The sequence below is a fragment of the Notothenia rossii genome, assembly GCF_949606895.1.
Source record: "Notothenia rossii genome assembly, chromosome: 2".
NCBI lineage: Eukaryota > Metazoa > Chordata > Actinopteri > Perciformes > Nototheniidae > Notothenia > Notothenia rossii.
In genome coordinates this window covers 78,131,171-78,149,594 of record NC_136904.1, presented here as the reverse complement: position 1 = coordinate 78,149,594, position 18,424 = coordinate 78,131,171, and positions in this window count along the sequence as shown.

The window sequence follows — 18,424 nt, the reverse complement described above, 5'->3', positions numbered from 1 at the left end:
CCCGATAGGATAATGAGTGACATCCTGTATGTCTGTAATGAGCTTCTGTTATGTCAGATGCTTCCTACAGGAAAAAAAAGCGAAGGCAGCCACAGTCACCGAAGAGCGGAGTGAAAAAATAAATACTGTGAAAGGCTCTAATTTGCCTTACAATCTGCACTAAAGTCAATCATGCTAAAATAAGATTTAAAGTGGACCAACATATATTATCCCAGCCAATGAACCTTTTGTTATAAATACCAATAAATGGTGTTATTATAATAATATATAAAGCAGCGTTATTGTTAAATCAGGCAGAGTGGTGTTCACATTTAGCGAAATATAAATAAATAGAACTATTGTATGGCATTTAAGGTGGATGTAAATTGTGGTTACAGCTCTTTCACAGGAGTGTCCAGGCCACTTCAATTTAGGACAGCCATTAACTCCCTCTGACTGATGATGCATTTATTCAAAAAACAAGAACAAGCACATCGTTCAACTTTACTAAAACTAATCACCATTACACTGGAATTACTGCATTGCGACTTTCAAACTATATTTTGATAACTGCTTTTTACCCCTTTAAATAATATAGTGCCATTAGAATTCAATGTGTAATGCCTGTGATATTACAGGACTTATTTAATCGCTATTCATAATTTAAGACATTGTTTAAAATTAACTCTAGCTTAGATGAAGAGTCATCTCTTCCTTTTTATAACAGTAGCTAGAACGTCATGGCACATTTGAAAATAAACCCAATAACACCACAGTGCAGGGGATGATATTGCTGGCAGCTTTCCCCTCACTGCTTTCTCTCCCAAACTGGAATCAGTAAAGACAGCATGCATCTTCACCCAGTCCCACTGTCTTTCTGCCAGAGCAGCTTGTGGGGGAGTTCCATTCACGGTGTTTTCATCTGGGCTCTGCTGCTATCGAGTCATTACAGATGCAACCGCTGCCTGAGAGAAAGAGGTGCAACCCAGAGAGGACTAGCGCTGCCAGCAAGAGGGTCATTGTTCCCAGGAGGCTGGGGGTTTCAGCGCAGAGACATGGCACTGCCAGCATTTGGAGAACATACAGAGTCAACAACTCTGCATACAACCAAGGAATGTGAGGCAGCCTCCATCTGGGACGAAGTGTATAGAGAGGAGTCAGAGATTTCCTTTCAGAGAGAACTTATATTAATTTGTATTTCAAATCCTAAAGAGGTCATCCTGAGCAGGAGTTACTGGGACAGTAACTAATAATGTCCATCATAGATTAATCTGATGATAACATTTCAGAAAATATTGATAAATGTCCATCCCACTATTCTAAAGTGATGTATTTAAATGTATTTGAAGTCCAGTTAGTTAAATATGATATAGAAAAGAGAAAAACAGAACACATATCTGTCATTGAGAGGCTAAAACAGTATTTATATGTATGCATAAAACAGTACTTGAACGTTTAATCTCATTAAAGTGGTCAGCGATCTGTCGACCGATTAAATCAAGCTTAGGAGTTAACCATCTTTTACATTCTCTAAAGCTAATAACTGAGCTGGCTGACAAGAAACCCTCAATCCCCTTTCTCTGCTGAGTGATTATGACAAGACATAATGACATTAATTAATGAACTAATCCTGAAATATATATAATGAGTCTTGTAGGATATAAAATGTTGAAGCTGCTAATCAAACACCAAATAAACACATTTATTATATTCTTCACTTAATATGTTTGTGGACATTTCCACCAGAAATTATCTGTTTAATTTTAGTCCATTTCCTAGTGAGGGTCCTAATTAGGAAGCTTCGTTTGGAACCTATTCGTAGGTTGATGCTGCACTAGGCTCTGATACCAAAAGTGGTTTCCATGGAGATTCTAATGTACTCTCACACAAATAGTGCTTTCCCATATGGCAGAGTTTCCGGTGATACATACGGTGTATACGGGTTCTTCATATAGCACCAAGGTGAATTCATATCTAAGAAAATGATCATCACAGTTACTCAGATTAATGCATTGCTAGCTCATTTGCATTCTGTAATGACAGCATGAAATCAGAGGTAAAGCCTTGACACTGGGTGGGCATGACATCATGAGCCACAGAGCTGTGGGTAATCTTGGGTGAACCTCTTTCATCATGGCTCCATAAAAAACAAAAGAGTGTTGCTGCTCTCTGAACAGCTCTTTCTTTGTCTTCCCTGTTGCCTTACCACTAATCATGGCTGGCCAGCATCAGTATGGTAAAAGGGAGAACATCTCAGAGAAAATAATGCAGCAAAAGCCAGCTTGGAAAGCCCCTCCCTGTGTGTGCCTCTCTGAGCACACACATCAACTATGGAAACCAACTCCTGTCCTTAATCAACAGCGCTCACGGCACCGTAGCACACTTGCACTCTGAATACAATTATTTTCCCCCTCGTCATTCACGATGTTCCCACAGTGACGATAAAACCAATGTGACACTACGAGGCTCAAAACCCTCATGCCAAGTGATGCCAACAAGCCTATGGCATCTGGTGCAAGTCATGACACATCAGTCCTGCGATGACCAGATGACACTCCTCTGTGGCCCTCACAGGAACAACTGACCTGTATCCACTGGCAGACTGTGACTCCTTTCACCTCTTCTCAGAGCAGCCACACAGTCATAAACGTGGCTATTCAAAAGAAGAAAAGGTGAAACATGATGATTGAAGAGGTTCCCATTTTGTTTCAGTCCACTGACTTGCAGCTAACCCCCTGAGCTCCACGGGCATAAGAAAAAAAGGGTGCAGGAGTGTGAGAGAGATTGTAATTTTCCAGCTCTGACTGCACTGTCGGTACCATATGCTTTATTGTTGCAAGAGGACAGTCTTTCTCACTTAAACTCTCTGTCTGTCACTGTGCTCCTCTCTGTCTCTCTCTCTCTGGCTGGCCACACAAAGGCTCATTAGCTGCAGCCGGCGGAAAGGCAGAAGCCTGACTGGAGCAGAGTGGAGCAAAGCAGAGGCAGCCTGTGAGATCACATGGGTGGGATGTCTGATAGGGAGAGAGGGAGGGAGAGAGGGAGAGAGGGAGAGAGGGAGAAAGAGAGAGAGAGAGAGAGAGAGAGAGAGAGAGAGAGAGAGAGAGAGAGAGAGAGAGAGAGAGAGAGAGAGAGAGAGAGAGTGAGAGGGAGAGGGAGAGAGGGAGAGAGGGAGAGAGAGAGGCGTGCCTCTGCTCCTGCTGTCTGCAGATATTTTTACCAACATGAGCTGGGGACGGGGAGGGGGGCGAGTAGAGGGGGGAGGAGGCGAGAGGTATGGGGGGTGGGTCAGATAAGAGGGAGAAAGACAGAATGTTGGAGAAATGGATAAAGGGGCGGGGGGGGTATGGGAGATGCAGGGCAGTTGGGAACAGAGACGGCGGGGGGAAGTGGGGGGGTTGTTTCAACGATGCAGAGAGGAGGGGATTCAGGGGGGAATAGTAAAGAGGTGGGGAGAATGAGGAAGAGGTGGAGGGGGAGAGTAGGGAGGTGGAAAGGAGAGAGAATGGGGCAAAGAAAAGGAAACAGGAAACATCTGATGCCAGCAACGCAATCGGACTATCAAAAAGCCCATTCAACTACAAAATAAAAGCTTAGATGCCTTGGAAAGACCAAATGAAATCAAAGGATGATTCAATTCCAATTCAATCAGACACAATTACACACATCGAGCTACAAAAACTGGTATAAATCTGATTATAAACCCAAAAGATGTTTATTTAGACAATATCAACATGCGTCATCCTTCAAGAAATACGATATGTCCGCACTGTAGTGAATGGGACCCCAGCACTTCTATGCCAGGAAGTTCTCCAGAAGAGTTAGTGGTGCCTACGCTAGTGCAGTCAGACAGCCGTTATAATCCTCACACTCAAGTGGACCATTTGTCTAAAAGGTCCTGCACTTCCTCATACAGGATAGATCCAAGCTTAGAGGCTTTTTGTACCGCCAGAGGATTGTTTCTGAGACTACAATGCAGAAGTAAATAGTATACTATATCCTCCCATCTGAATGATTTAAATCCATGTGAGGGTTTGAAAGGTACAGTTTATAAAATGTCAACGTTTATTGAAATGTTTATATATAAAAGATATGTGTTGTTTCCTTGAGGTAAGAAAAACAATTGTCATCCGACTCTGCAGCGTTTTGCATCCCAACCAGTGTCCTCACTGAACGTCGCCTCGACAGCACTGAGCTCTTCCTCTATCACCGTTGTCTCTTATTTACAATGCACATAGCATCTCTCTCTTGTATACTGAGTCAGCCACAGACAAATTAGCAAGCATCAGTAAGTCCATTTGCCCTTTACCTTGAGACATCATCATTGATCTGAATCACATATTTTAGGTCACCTACATTTGTGAAATATTTAATAAGGAAAATGTTTATATTTAAGTTGCAACTTGCAACACATGTCAAGTAGTACGAGCTGTGTTTCCAGAGAACACGCTACAATGATGAATTTAGAAGAGATAGTAGTAGTAGCAGCAGTGGGAATACTATTTAATGGATTATATCCCTTTTAGGAGTGACGTAAGCCATTGAAATGGCTGCTTTTAAACATGCGGTCAGCACAAAGGATGCTAGTGGAGGTTTACTGACTCAATCTGCAGAGCACTCAAAGATTAAAGTTGGCAATTATGGCTGAATCTGGAGGACCAAAGAACAATAAAGAATCACAACAGAACAGCAGCAGCAACAAGATACATGCACAACAGGGGGTAGACGCAATAAAAGGAACACCTGTTGTTCGTCTAGTACAGAAAGATAGCAAAATGCTAAACTCTCATTTATTTTGTTCCCCCCCCCTGCATGAATCTCTAACAAAACAAAGTAACATCACAAAGGCACAGTTCATATTGCAGGACTACTGAACTGGTCTGGATTACGGCATGGTTTTGTTACTGTGCTCAATTTAAGATAAATCCTGTAATGGAACTGAAAATAACTACAAAGAATGTGTATTATGACAATACATATCATACAATAGTCATCTGTGATTTTCAACCTTGTTGTTATTTTCGATAACCTGATAGTCATTTTTGTATTCATCCACCAACATCACAGATATGCTGCCCTCTTACATAAAGATGCAAAACATAAAGGAGATTTTTTACACCATTGCGCCAGTGATGGTGACCTATATTTGCGCCGAGTTTCAAGAGGCTTTCTTATTTCAAAGAATGAAATTGAAGACAGCAGGCACAAAATTAAACAAAGAAAAGGTTGAGAATAAATCATTTGTGTATGCATACTGTAATTGAGGTCATATGCAAACGTTCTGCCCTACTCCCACTTCATAAAATGAAAGGTAAATACTAAAATATGTTTTTAATGATATCTCATACCAGTGTCCTATTGTTGCAAAAATAGAGGAGTACTTACTAGCAAGATTTTTGAAAAGAACACAAAGCATTAAGGTTAATTCATCCGGTTTGTTGGTTTTCTGTATTACGGAACTAGATAAATAGGAGACTGATTACTTTGTATTTATATGACCTGAAAGGAAAAGTATTCCTGCAATATTTCCTGGGTATCAACATCCAAGGGTATTCATGTGTTGAATTAAAAATGCAAATTGTAAAAGCAATCATTACATGAACCCTTGAGTGATCTCGCCAAATCATTTGACTTTGAACTGGCTTCATGTCAACACATCGGCAACTGTTTGGCAGCAGTGGCCACAAATCAAAACTTCAACGGCAAACCTGGAATAAACCAGGGATGATTCATTGCACCCCCACACTACTTATCACCTTTATCACAGACATCTCGACACTTAACACAGTTATCTCACAGTATGTTAAAACATCATAAGATACAGATGGAAGATTCTTCAACCTATATAATCAAGTCCACGGTCAAGGAGCTCCATCAGGTCGCAATCAGCTGTTTATTTCGGTTCTACTAGGAAGCTGAGGCATAAAGATCATAAAGCCATCTGCCATCATTCAGAACTGCAGTGCACCCATGGTGCATTTCCAAAGGCATAAACGATACTTGGGCTGGTCATAAACATTAAGGGGATAGAAGTTCTTATGGACTGTGCCACATCCCCACATGTGCCATAGATCATGTTATCTTTATTGGCAATTTGACACAAATACACTTTCTGCCAGCCGTACAAGCAGGCTTCTAACAAACTCCGTTTCCTATCGCTTTATGGTGCAGAGGCCTGGAAGACTCACAGTACAGACATCTTAGAACCAAGCAAATATCATACCAGAGCTGCCTCCTTAACACTGACATCCAGAGCCCGAAGTCTGTTAACTGCTCTGAGCTCACCTTTCCTGTGCTCCATGAACCTTACTGCTTTGAAAGATTGGATGACTGTTTGTAATCTCTAATTAGTCCGTTCAATATGTGTATGAATTGTTTTTAGGAGATGCAGTTACTCCAGGAGGACCATCAGACTCCTCTTTGAATGACTGGGGGAGGACTGGGGGATAAAAGTGGGGTTGTGGGGGGGTTCAGATAGCTATGGATTGCACATTTCCTTCCTGCCCTGTATTTGAGTGTGCCAAATGCCAATGCCATTCAATATGGCTGGTCGCATTGCAGGCTACTAGTGTTTCCACAGTGATGAAGCACACATTATACAGCCCAGATGGCTTGGCAGATCTTTTCATTAATTCTTTCTTCTTATTTTTTATGTTCTTTTGTTGTTGTTCACTGTAGTAGTCTTACAGACTGAGTGATGCACTCCAGTAGAACTAACTATTGAGATCACAGAGCAGAGAGAAATACTGAAACAACCAAAGATCCTGTCCATGCAGCCAGTCTGAGGTTGTGCTAAAACTCATCCATCACTGGTGACACACTCAGCCGTACACAGCAACCTTGAAAAAGAGAGAGAAAGCTAGGCAGAGAGGGGGACAGACAGAGATAACTAGATATATATATAAAGAGAGAGAGGGACTAGGTCTCAGCTGGACTCCCCTGAGGAGAGGCTGTGGCCTGGATGATTATGCTACAGATGATGTCAGTGGAGGATCCCCGCCTCAGAGAGAACACAAACACATTGCTCATATATTCATTGACACTATTTTGCGGGGTTGAGATGGATTCCTAAATTATACATGAAAAGGCCATGGTCGAAAAGTGTTTTTCGAAAAGGTCAAGGGGGCATCTGCCTTAATCTGTATGTGCTCATGTTGGGGAATAACACTTCAGAAACATAGTCATTCCCTGGAGAATGTGTAGGGACCACACACCAATTATTAATGTATGCAAAGAAGGGGTAAAATCAAAGGGCAGTAAAAGATCAATGTGCAAATGCTGCCGTTAAGCTACAGTTGTATGTACAAATATGTTATCTATGCACTACCTCTTTCTGCATTTGCAACTGGCCTCATTACTCATGTTAGATGGATATAACAAAAAAACACCTGCCAAGTTGTTCAGTGACAGTAAACATTTGCACAGGCTGTTTTTCCATTGTACTGCAATACAGGTCAGAGGGACAAATTATGCACACAAAAAAAATCATCCATTGACAAATACAGTTATCTTTATTCTTAGTCAGCCTTTAAAGAATTGCCTACACACATGGGGGGAAAAGCATCCAGCAATTAAACACAAAGGAATCCATTTAAGGAAACGTAGCGACATCTACAGATTTATGCAAATGAGACTTCAAATACGCTCTGTACATTTGTTAACTTGCACTTGCCTGAGGCTGCAGACAGATCTGCTCCACACACATGAAAGGGAGGGGGAAGGGAGGGGGGGGGGGGGGGGGGGGGGTGCAGCCCACTGCTCAACACTCAGCACACGGAGGAGCTGCAGCCTGGTGATGCCTCCTGCAGCTACAGTACTGTGCTGGGAATCATTGATCTGTTCTTCCTCCTCACAGAACAATAGAGGAAGCACGGCGGCTTCTTATTAACCACATGGGTGTAGAGCAAAGGATGACTCCGATGCCTAAGACAACATACCCATCAACACAATATGATTTTACGATTGAATTAAATCAGAAAGAGCTCGAAATATCAGTGACTGTAAATGAGGATATTCTGGCGGGAACTTGTTGAAGGCTTGTGAACTCCTTTGACTCCTGGCATGGTTTCTTCTTTCACACCAAGCAGCATTAGCACTGTTTTAATGAAATACAGCTACATGCTGAAATTGAAGTGTAATCTTTGAGAAGACATAACATCCAGCATCTCAGCCGTCTTTGTTGTTACAAGCAGTGATCAAAATACGCCGGAGCAGACGAGCACTCCACATTCAGACTAATGTTTTGATTCGCTGTAATTCAAGTCACACAGTGCAGAAGCATAATCAGGTACCCTCACTCTCATGTCAATCACAAAGCTCGCTTACATTATTCATTGCTCTATATTTTATTTATGACTATATTTTCCCATGCCACCTGAAAGTTTGCAAAAGCCGGTTTTGCTGGCAGAGACAGAGTTGCCAAAGCATTTCAGAGAGACGGGGCCGCTTTCATCTCTCACACAGGCTGGGAAAGCAGTGGGATGTGGAGTTCATATTCTGCAGACAAGCCTTATCATTTATATATAGCCAGTAGTATCATGTTGAGATCTTGAATAATTTTTATATGCAAAACATTTGCACTGTTATCTTAGAACATTTGTGAAGTAGGCCAGCTCTGCATGTGATTACGGTGTGTGGTGATAAACATACTTCCTGTTAAAGTCCATACGAATTGCTCTCAGGGTAGACACCTATTTCAAAAGGTGTTATTTAATGAGTTGTTAGTTAGGATTTTAAGACAGTTTATATATATATTATATTAAATATGTTATTAATACCTATAGACCATGGATACATTCTTTATGGGTAGGAACGATTTTGTTGTTACTTATATTCAAAATATACGCTACAAAAAAATAAACATGTAGTTATTTTTGAGTTTTTATTGTAATTTATGTCAAGATATTAAAAAATAGGAGTGGGATTCTTTAATTATAATAGTCTTAAAATGTAAATAGCTGTCATAACAGTCATAATTTTTTATTATTTTGCTTTGTTATGTATTCTTCTTTCTGGGTCTTTGTATGCTCACCATATATCCAAAACAAATTCCTTATATATAAACCTACTTGGTAATAATACCGATTGTGATTCTTTAATTACAGCAATCGCCGATTTTTTTTTCTTTTTAATTATTATATGAAGAACTATGATTGCTTTCTTCTACATTCCTTTTTGTTGATGAGGTAGCCTATGAGAGATTAAATAATGAGACATTTGGTTAAACTACAAAAAAAGATAAAAACATTTGCACACTGTATCTCAATTGTGCAACATGTATTATCCAAGCTTTTGATCACAAAGACTTCTGTCAGAGCAAAAGACATAATATATGTCTAAGTTTGCATGACTGTTTAATGTAGCTGTGATAAATTAGAAACCTGCTCATAATGGCATCACAGGTCAACGACATATAACCAAGTCACATGTAGCACAACCAAACCATGGAAAGCATTGAATAAGCTAAATAGTAAGAATCTCATGAAACATCTAATGGGGTGTTTCCATGTCTAATATAAAGATAGTGTTTCCAAGTAGAGTTTGATTTGTACATTCTTACAAGTCCAGGGTGTATATATAGAATGTGTTGATAAAATGAAATACATGGACATATCTTAACATATTCCCTTAGTTTGAACCTACTAAAATGTGTGTTCCAATGCTGTGGCATTACTGAATATAGAACATTTTAAAATAAAACAAAATATCACAGAATAACTTCAGATGTTGATGTCTGTGCTCAGATTGGCTATATATTATGGCATTTAGTTGGTGGAGTACCAGGCACTGACAAATAAAATTAATTAAGGCACAGAAATGTGTATCCTTTTCCAAACGTTTATTAAGCTGGCGGCAGACAAAAGATTGGAAATAGGTGTCATGGCAACATCTCAAGAGAGCACAATCCTGAACCGTGAAAGCCCAGAGCTCAGCCAGGAAGGACCCACAGACACAAAAAGAGTCACATCAAAAGCAACTAAATTGAAACCATGAACCCTGCTGAGACGCACAAAGCTGCTCTCTAATCTGAAAGGTTCATATTAGTTCACACTAAAACCCTGTTCCTCATTGATGCTGCAATTTTAATTTGTTGTTTGGGGAGAGAAATAAAACATGAACATTGACGATTAGTGAGCTACAGAATTAATGTTAAATTACTGAGAGCGCAAACTGTTGTTCTGTAAGAACATGAATTGTGTGTCACACAGAACATCCACAATGATCGAAAACCAATATATATTCATATAAACATTTTTTTTTAGGTTTTCTAAATAAAAAAGAATAGATGGTGTACAGAAATGTTGCTGTCTGTAACTGCCTGTTAGCTTGTCGTATTATTTTAGATTTTCTAACAATATGTTGTGTTTGAGGCAAAACGAGAGATGACTTAATTATTCTTTGCAGTATATATTGAGTTATTTATTTAGTATGAATATATTTTTTTTTAAACATAATTTAAAATACAAAAAAAGAGAGAATGATTTAGTCCATCATTTTTGTTTGATTCCCCTCACATCTCAATGTTTTCCAAAGGTAAGATCAAGCGAGCTGTAAATAACTCCTCTGGATTTACAACTCCAAAATATTGTTTTAATTGTCTTCCTTAATCCAAATAACAACCCAATTCCCCACATCAATTTACAATTTGACCTTTGACCCCACTCAGTTAATCCCTAGACTACAAGGTGGAGCATAAAGCTGCTAATTCTTGTTTTTCCCTCATAAGAGAAAACAAAAGGTTTTTTGCTATGCATGTGAACCTTTGTGTGTAGGCAATTCACCCACACCAGCCTCCTGCAGGGAAACTGTCCTTAGCGTTATTAAGCCATAACACTTTTCCTGTGAATCTTTAATGGACCACATTGACTGTTATCAAGCGTTAGCCATCTGTGCTACAGTATGTAATAGCAGCATGACTGGATCTCTTATTCAAATAAGCCAGCTTAATGATGCAGCTTTTCCCAAGTAAATACATCTACTTAATGTTGCAATGTCCTTTAACTCAGTGCCACGTGTACAAATTAAATCCTGCTCCTCCGAGGACTGGGGGCTGATAGATTGAGGAGACAGATGGATTGAGGAGGAAGAATACACAGTCACAAGAAGATATCGCCCACCCCCCCTCACCTTTCAGATCTCAATCACAAGATGGGAATGGTTGTATGGTTTCCATGTGCATGGTCGCATGTTGTGCGTGCTTTCGCACAGGGAAGGACTGTTTGTGCTGCCTTTTTTTCTGACAAAAGAGGCTGGCGGAGGATCAATAAAGAAGGCATGGAGGGAGAAAGATGCTGCCATACTCATGAGTAATCCGTAGAAAGAGGCAGATCACATAACTGCATCATTTGATGACATTAATGTAAACATATAAAAACTACATGGCTTCATCGGAAACAGTAAACGCAAATCATCAGTCTTTACTGCCTAGGAACCATTTCAAAGGCTGGTTTTCACATTTTGGCAGCACTGATGGTTGATTTGCTGTAATAAATAAATATCAAACACATAATACAACACACCCTAGAAAGAATATGTTCTCTTTTTATCATTTTGACATCAGAGGCAGTAAAATCCAGTGAGAATAGCGCAGCTGTCTGTATTGACTAAACACTGTTGTCTGCATCAACATCACATCTTATCTTGTTATCAAAAGGTCTTTTGTGGCAGCGTAGCAACAGTTCTGCGAGCTTTGAACGACAACTATCTCGCAGGCATAAATTCAATATGTTAATGAGTTGTGACAGCTTACAGTATGATATTTTAAGACAATGAGAAGGAGATTAGGTCTTACCTTAAGCAAAATGTATTACACTGCAGCGACCCGCCACTGTTCTGTGAAAAACACACAAAAGGAATAATAGTCTAAAACCAATGTACAAGTAATGGTCTGATTCATAATGTTGTATGTCACAAAGTCAGTATCTTGTTATGGATACAGGCCTTGTCGGAGAAACTTTGCAATTTGGGCATTCATGTATGATTGACAGAGCGTTATCCAAATCTCTTTGTGGTCTCCTTTTAGAGCTGGGAAGATTGGGGGCATCCCCAGGGAGGCGAGAGGGGAACAAGCTCTCTGACTCTGCTCTACAGGCTCTGCAGGGAACCAGATTCTCCTCCCTGTGGTCTGCATGACAGGCAATGAGCCAGTTTGCTATGTACCAGTCAGCCGGTTCCAAGTATTAGCCTATGTGTCACACATGTGAAACCTCAACATTTGACACAAAGGCACAGCAGCTCTAACATGCAAGATCCCTTTGGGCTCTGTTTCTATTCCATGTGCAGCATTGAACCTTTTAATATTGGAACAATTACATAGTTGATATGGTGGATGTTACAAAGAAAAAAAGTGGTCTTGAAGTATATAGTATGTTCTATGTTGTCATTTTAATGACTATTTAGTTGTAGCACATGTCCCAAGCACACAAAGTGTGATGCACAGAATAGTTTGACAAATCATTATAGGATGAGTCCCAACATATTAAGGGTAACACTACATCAGGCAAACACATAACAATGACTTGCATGCAACAGAGAAAATACGTGAAAAACAACAAAAAGCAGGCTAATACTCCCCCCCCCCCTTAATCAATGCGTTCAAATAACCTACAGGCCTATTACCTAAGATTTCTGATTGCTCATACTCACCATTCATTTCGTTAAATCATCAGTTTCCAGCCAGTCAATGACGCCCCTCTCTCAATGGACTTGACAATTTCCCCCTAAACCAGTTTTCCCTCTGCGGAAATCCTCCACCGCTGGGAGATCATTAAAAACCGGGGCCGGATTTCCCGAGTAGGGCTAGTATTGGACTAACCGGCACAATTGTCGCATATAAAACTGTGCTTTGACAAGCACTCCTTCCGGCTGCTGAGGGAACAATGGTGCAGCATTGGACTGACAGCTTCACGGACAACGTGACTGAGTCTGTCCAATCATGGATTTACAAACCAGGAATCAGCCGCAGAGCGCTGCTGCTGCCCACTATAGGCTTCAGCGCACATCCCATCATGCGCGCTGACTGTGCCAAAGAAGGTGAGCCCAGTTCATGACTTTAAAACACGTTAAGAGCAATCTATAATGTTTTATAGGCAGCAATTCATTGTTTTTGTTTTTGCCAAGGACATTTATTTTCAGTCAAAAGGGCTAAAAATAAAGAGGGTACATTTTCTGATTAATTTTAGACTAAATCAGAAAGTCCAGGTGACTTTGATTTCCACAGGGGTTTATCTTGTTCTATTATGTTTGTCTATACGAGGCTATGAGTTATTTTAGAAGCTGAACTTTACACCACTGCTGCAACATTTGTGCAACAACCCTCCAAAATGTATAGTAGCCTGTTACAGTGGTCTTTCTATTAGTTATGGTTTTTAAACTAGCCACATATGGTAATGAAACTCATGAAGAGGCTTATAAAAAGAAACAGCTGCCTTGGCACCCATAGTCTCACTATATAAAATGTAATTAGTCCCTGCTGGGTTATGTGAGTCAGATCAGCCAGAAGTAAGGGGTCTCTGCTAGGTTACAGCACAATGCAACAGGAGAGCTTTTTTTGTGGAGATAAAATATTTAACATCCAGTCCTCAATACATGATTTCTCGGGGGTTCAAGGTTCATAATGAATCCCGAAGCACACTCTGCCATCTTGTGGCCACAGTGTTGAACTAGGCTACACATGTGCTGCAGGCCCAAAACTGATTTAAAAAAAGAAAAATCTCTTTTCGTGTTTATTTCCAACAGAGCAAAAGGTGTGGGTGGGTTTGGTTCTGAGTCTACTGAGATCAGAGGAGAGAATTATGTTCTTCCCTCATTTTCAATTAGATTTTTGTTCGTGTTACTGGGCATGAAGGAGTGAAGTGAATGCTGCATTTGGGTATGCTCAGAATTATAGTGTCTTTATTTAGACATAGAAAGTGCACACAGCACACATATTCTTCCCTAGAATACTATCTACTAATAATGGCTATGTTCTATTCAAGTGTCACAGTAAGTCCTGACAGTGAGCCAGCATAAACAATAGCCACACAAAACAAACACACATAGTCACTTCTCAGTTAGGTATCACATTTCCACATGTGTGATTTGTTATGTTGATATGAGGAGGTTGGATATGCATCATGAAGGCTGCCTGTGCATCTCAAAAAGAGCAGTAGATGACGCTAAAGAGCTCATTCTGAAAAAAAGCCTTCATTCAGTTTCAGTTACACCAACAATTTTAGTCCAACCACAAACCAAGGCAAGGTAAACAGAAACAGCTAACATTATATTTGAACAGACACGTGCTGTTTACATTTTGAGGAGTGGGCCTACTTTAAGTATTTATATCCGTAACAAGGTGGGGTTCAAGCCAATTCCATCTTCAATGAATCGCCGGAGCTGTTAGATTAACATTAAAATGCTTATTGTAGTTCTAAGTGCAATGCCTTGCTGCCTGTAGCACCATCCTTGATGGAGCATATGTGTGGGCTGGACCTGTATTTTACAGGAAAGGAGTGAGCAGAGAGTAGAGTAGTTGTTGATTCTTGTTCTGTTTTCTGTGACTATCTGCTTCACCCTCTCAGACTTTCAGATGCGCGCGCTACTAAAGAGACGTGTTACCATGGAAACAAAACAATGGTGTAGCTGTATTAAAGTCCGAGTGGAAACAGTCCTGAGTCAATCTGATTTTGTCAGAAATCGGGAGAAATATGACCCCGGGAGGAAACCGGGAGAGGGCAATGAAATCGGGAGTCTCCCGCGAAAATCGGGAGGGTTGACAAGTATGATCTGACAGGAGGGAGCCTCGTTTAACTGCGAGTGTGGCTACAGACGGAGTTCACTCCGTCACGGAGGGGTAGGGTCGAGGGAGTGGTTTGGGATTGGGCCGAAGTTTGAAACCTCCTTTCCTATCATTCTAGAGAATTCGAACCATAGATGATTCGAACGGCATTTATCATGGCTGCCACTGAGGGACTTCCGGGTCATTTCACTCGGTTAGGAAAGTTCCTAAGCTAAATGGACTATTCGAACGCAACCCATGTATCTTACAGGTTAATATTTCATGGTAAAACAAAACAAAAAAACGATGTCAACTCCTTTAGCTGAGCTTTATCTGACGAGTGTAAAAGAGATAATTTAATTTCGTGTTGAAACACTTCTGTTGAACTTTAACAGGATGATATATTCCGCAACATCTCTATTTGTGTCCCCTGAGTATAGTCTTGCAGGCAGGTTAGTGGTCGGTCGTTGAGTCTTAAAGGCAAGTCTCCAGGATTTAGGTTTAATTCCTTCACACAGTGTTTTCATTTGTGCTCCTGTGTGTAGTTATAGCTTAATTAAATTGGTATATTAATGTGCTGTTTAAGAAAGCATTTAAATATTACAGAGGTGTAGCCTACTGGTGAGTGTTAGATGTTTATATTGTTATGTATGTACAGTAGTTCAAAGCTTTATGTTAATGACATTTTTAGATCTATCTTTATAGGGTTACATTGAACATGTTTTGTATATCCCAATGAGTAATAGCTAATGCTGTAACTTGCAATTAAACACGATGGTAGCCCTGCCACACGGTTATGCAGGTGATAATGTGTAGACTTTGTAATGCCTGTAACTCGTTTCTTTCTTTTAGTCTCATGTCAAATGAAAGAATTGTTCCAATAACTATTCAATCATGAAGAGGGCTTGGGAAATAAGCCAAGCTCAGAGGGTCCACATGCTTAAATAGCTATTTCAGAGGTTCACCCAAACTACATTTGTTTCAGATGTATTTGTGTGTAGAATGTATTACATTACAGGGATTACAGGGCAAAAAAAATGAGTAAACACTGTCAGTAAATTGGATTCTGGAATTTGACAGCGTACCAACTGCTGTCAGATTAAGTATCTTCATTTCAAGATCCAGATTCTTTTAATGCTTTTATAGTCCCAAGTGCTATTTAGCTTCAGCATGGTTCTGTTTTGGAGTCGTCATTAGTGCTAATGAGAATTCGGTGTTCCCATGAAGCATGTTAGCACCTACCTAGTGCATGAAGAACATTTATTTTTGAACTCACATACGACTGCATTAAATCTAGAGAATAATTATTAGGAAATATGAGCAGAGATGTCAAAATGCCACAGTAAAAAGCCCACAACTGAAGGACAATATGAAACATAACAAAAATAAGAAAACATAAGGTTCCATGTAGAAAAAGATGATTTCATTTAGAAATAATGAATAATCTGTCAAAAACAAAAGGAAAACATACATATGTATACACTTCAACTAATACTTCAAAACATGAAGATGTTGTTTTGATAACAATAATGAAAAATGTGTTTATTAATTTCTCGTGAGGTCAATTGCAGGAAAATTGTGTCGCTCAGTGATCTGCTCTCAGTGTAACCTGACTGCTGTAAAGGCATGAAGATCAGGCTTCATGTACTGTTCTCTGGCCTTTCTGAATTATTCATCCCACTCAAGTTAACAGTGGCTATCCGGTGTCCTTCATTCAGCACATCACAGTGGACGGACCCATCATGAGAATTTCTCTTCCCGACCGCCAAAGGAAACATTTTGGACTGTTTTAAGAAAAAGGTAACTTCTTTTTGTCATAAATTACATTCTCTACATAATAAATGTTATGAAGTAAGAACACTTTGAGAGTTGTGGTGTCTAACTGTGTGAACGGCTCCTGCACAAGGATCACTAAGCGTGTCTCTCTTTGGGGAGCTTAGAGAGCTTTTGTGCGCAGCCTGTCAGTGTTTGGCTGCTGATAGAGCCCCCTCAGGCTGCAAAGAAAGTGGAACCCTGTCGAGTGTGGTGACCCGTGTCTTCTCCCTCCTGTAGTTAGACTACCTGGTGATACAATTGCACCACAATGGAAATTCAATCAAGAGATGGAGCGGAGTGAGCAGCAACTACTCTTCTCTCCCTATCCCGCTGGCCTGCTAATCTGGATAAGACGCTTCAAATTCGCAAACTGTAAGTACAATTATTGGCATTACAGTATATATCGGATCGTTTTAAAGGTGGGTTATAGTTGTCACCTGCAGTCAAAGCTTTATATAGTTGCACATCCAATACTTAGCACTTCATCAGTGGTGGTTGTGCGAAGAATGACATGTGTATGGGGGTTTGTTGCTATACAGTAAGGCATCACTGACACCATGAGACATAGGGTATGTTTGTAGAGAAATGGTAGAACATAACATTCCATGCTTTGTTGCGGTATGCACTGTAATAATGTCAGAGACGTCAACATCCGACTGTTGAAAAATATGCTGGCCAAATGATATTTAAGTGACAGATTGGTGTGTTAAGCAAAAAGGCAACTGTAGGCTTATTCAGCACAAATACATAAGGCTAAAAGGCAACACAGAGTAACTTTAAAACCGACTTTTTGTTACAGAAAGACACATTGTTTACATCTTAGAAAGCTTTTGACCACTTTACTGGAAGAGTATAAATAAAAAGGAACTCATTCACCATTCAGAGGAAACATCCATCACCATGGATACTGATCTGTTGCACTGTATTACGTGTAGTTTGCCTCTGAATGTCTTCCAAACCACCATGGACAAGCTTCTGGTTCAAACTGAGTGGTGCATTATTTATTTAAATCTGCACTTCACCCTATTTATTACAGACATCTATAATGTGACGGGGGCTGCAGCTGGTGATGAACCCACAGAGAAGTTTCACCCAACTCTGCAGCCCCCCCTGGGTTTTACTCTTTTGATGCACGTACCACTTTAAAGAACTCTGGTACCAGCGGCATTTCTTACCTGCCGAGCATCAATCTGCAGGCAGGCAAAAGTAGTGTCAATTTTGTGAATGTAGTGCAGTATTTAGCACATTTTGAACAAAATATATTTTTCTCAGTGAAACCAAAATAAAGCGAAAAGGAGTGACAATTGTGTCAGACTAAACTGTCATTAGTCAGATGTCCTGGAACATGACTACAAATAAAAGATGGGTTTCTGACTTTTTCTAAATCCAATCCACAAAGAAGACTTGCAAGGGAAATGTTGATTATGGAAAATGTGCCTAACCAAAATAATCTTGAGAAAATGTGCCAAATTTCATAGTTTTTTTGTGGTGCTTCGTTATTTAATATGATTTGATAATTTAGTGTTTGGGTAGTTTAGGTCTGTTAAGTCAGCACTGATTCAGAATGCTGTCCCTACCAAAGCATACGTTTGAAAGATAAGCTCCTGCCAAGAATTAGTAACTTGTCATTGGTTGCTGTTGTTCTCAGCACTGTGACAGAACAATTAGCATAATCAGCATAGCGCAGTAAATTTACTAGAGTTGGACAGTCTGGGAGAAGGCATGATTAGCAGTGTCTGCAAACCAATCATCATGTCGTATTCCAGCACTGTGAACCGCTCATGAATTTGACAGGGTATCCATGACAACTGTAACAAATGAGTGTGGGCATGGTAGTAATCCTCATTTGGTTTTGAAATACAGCAACATGTATGT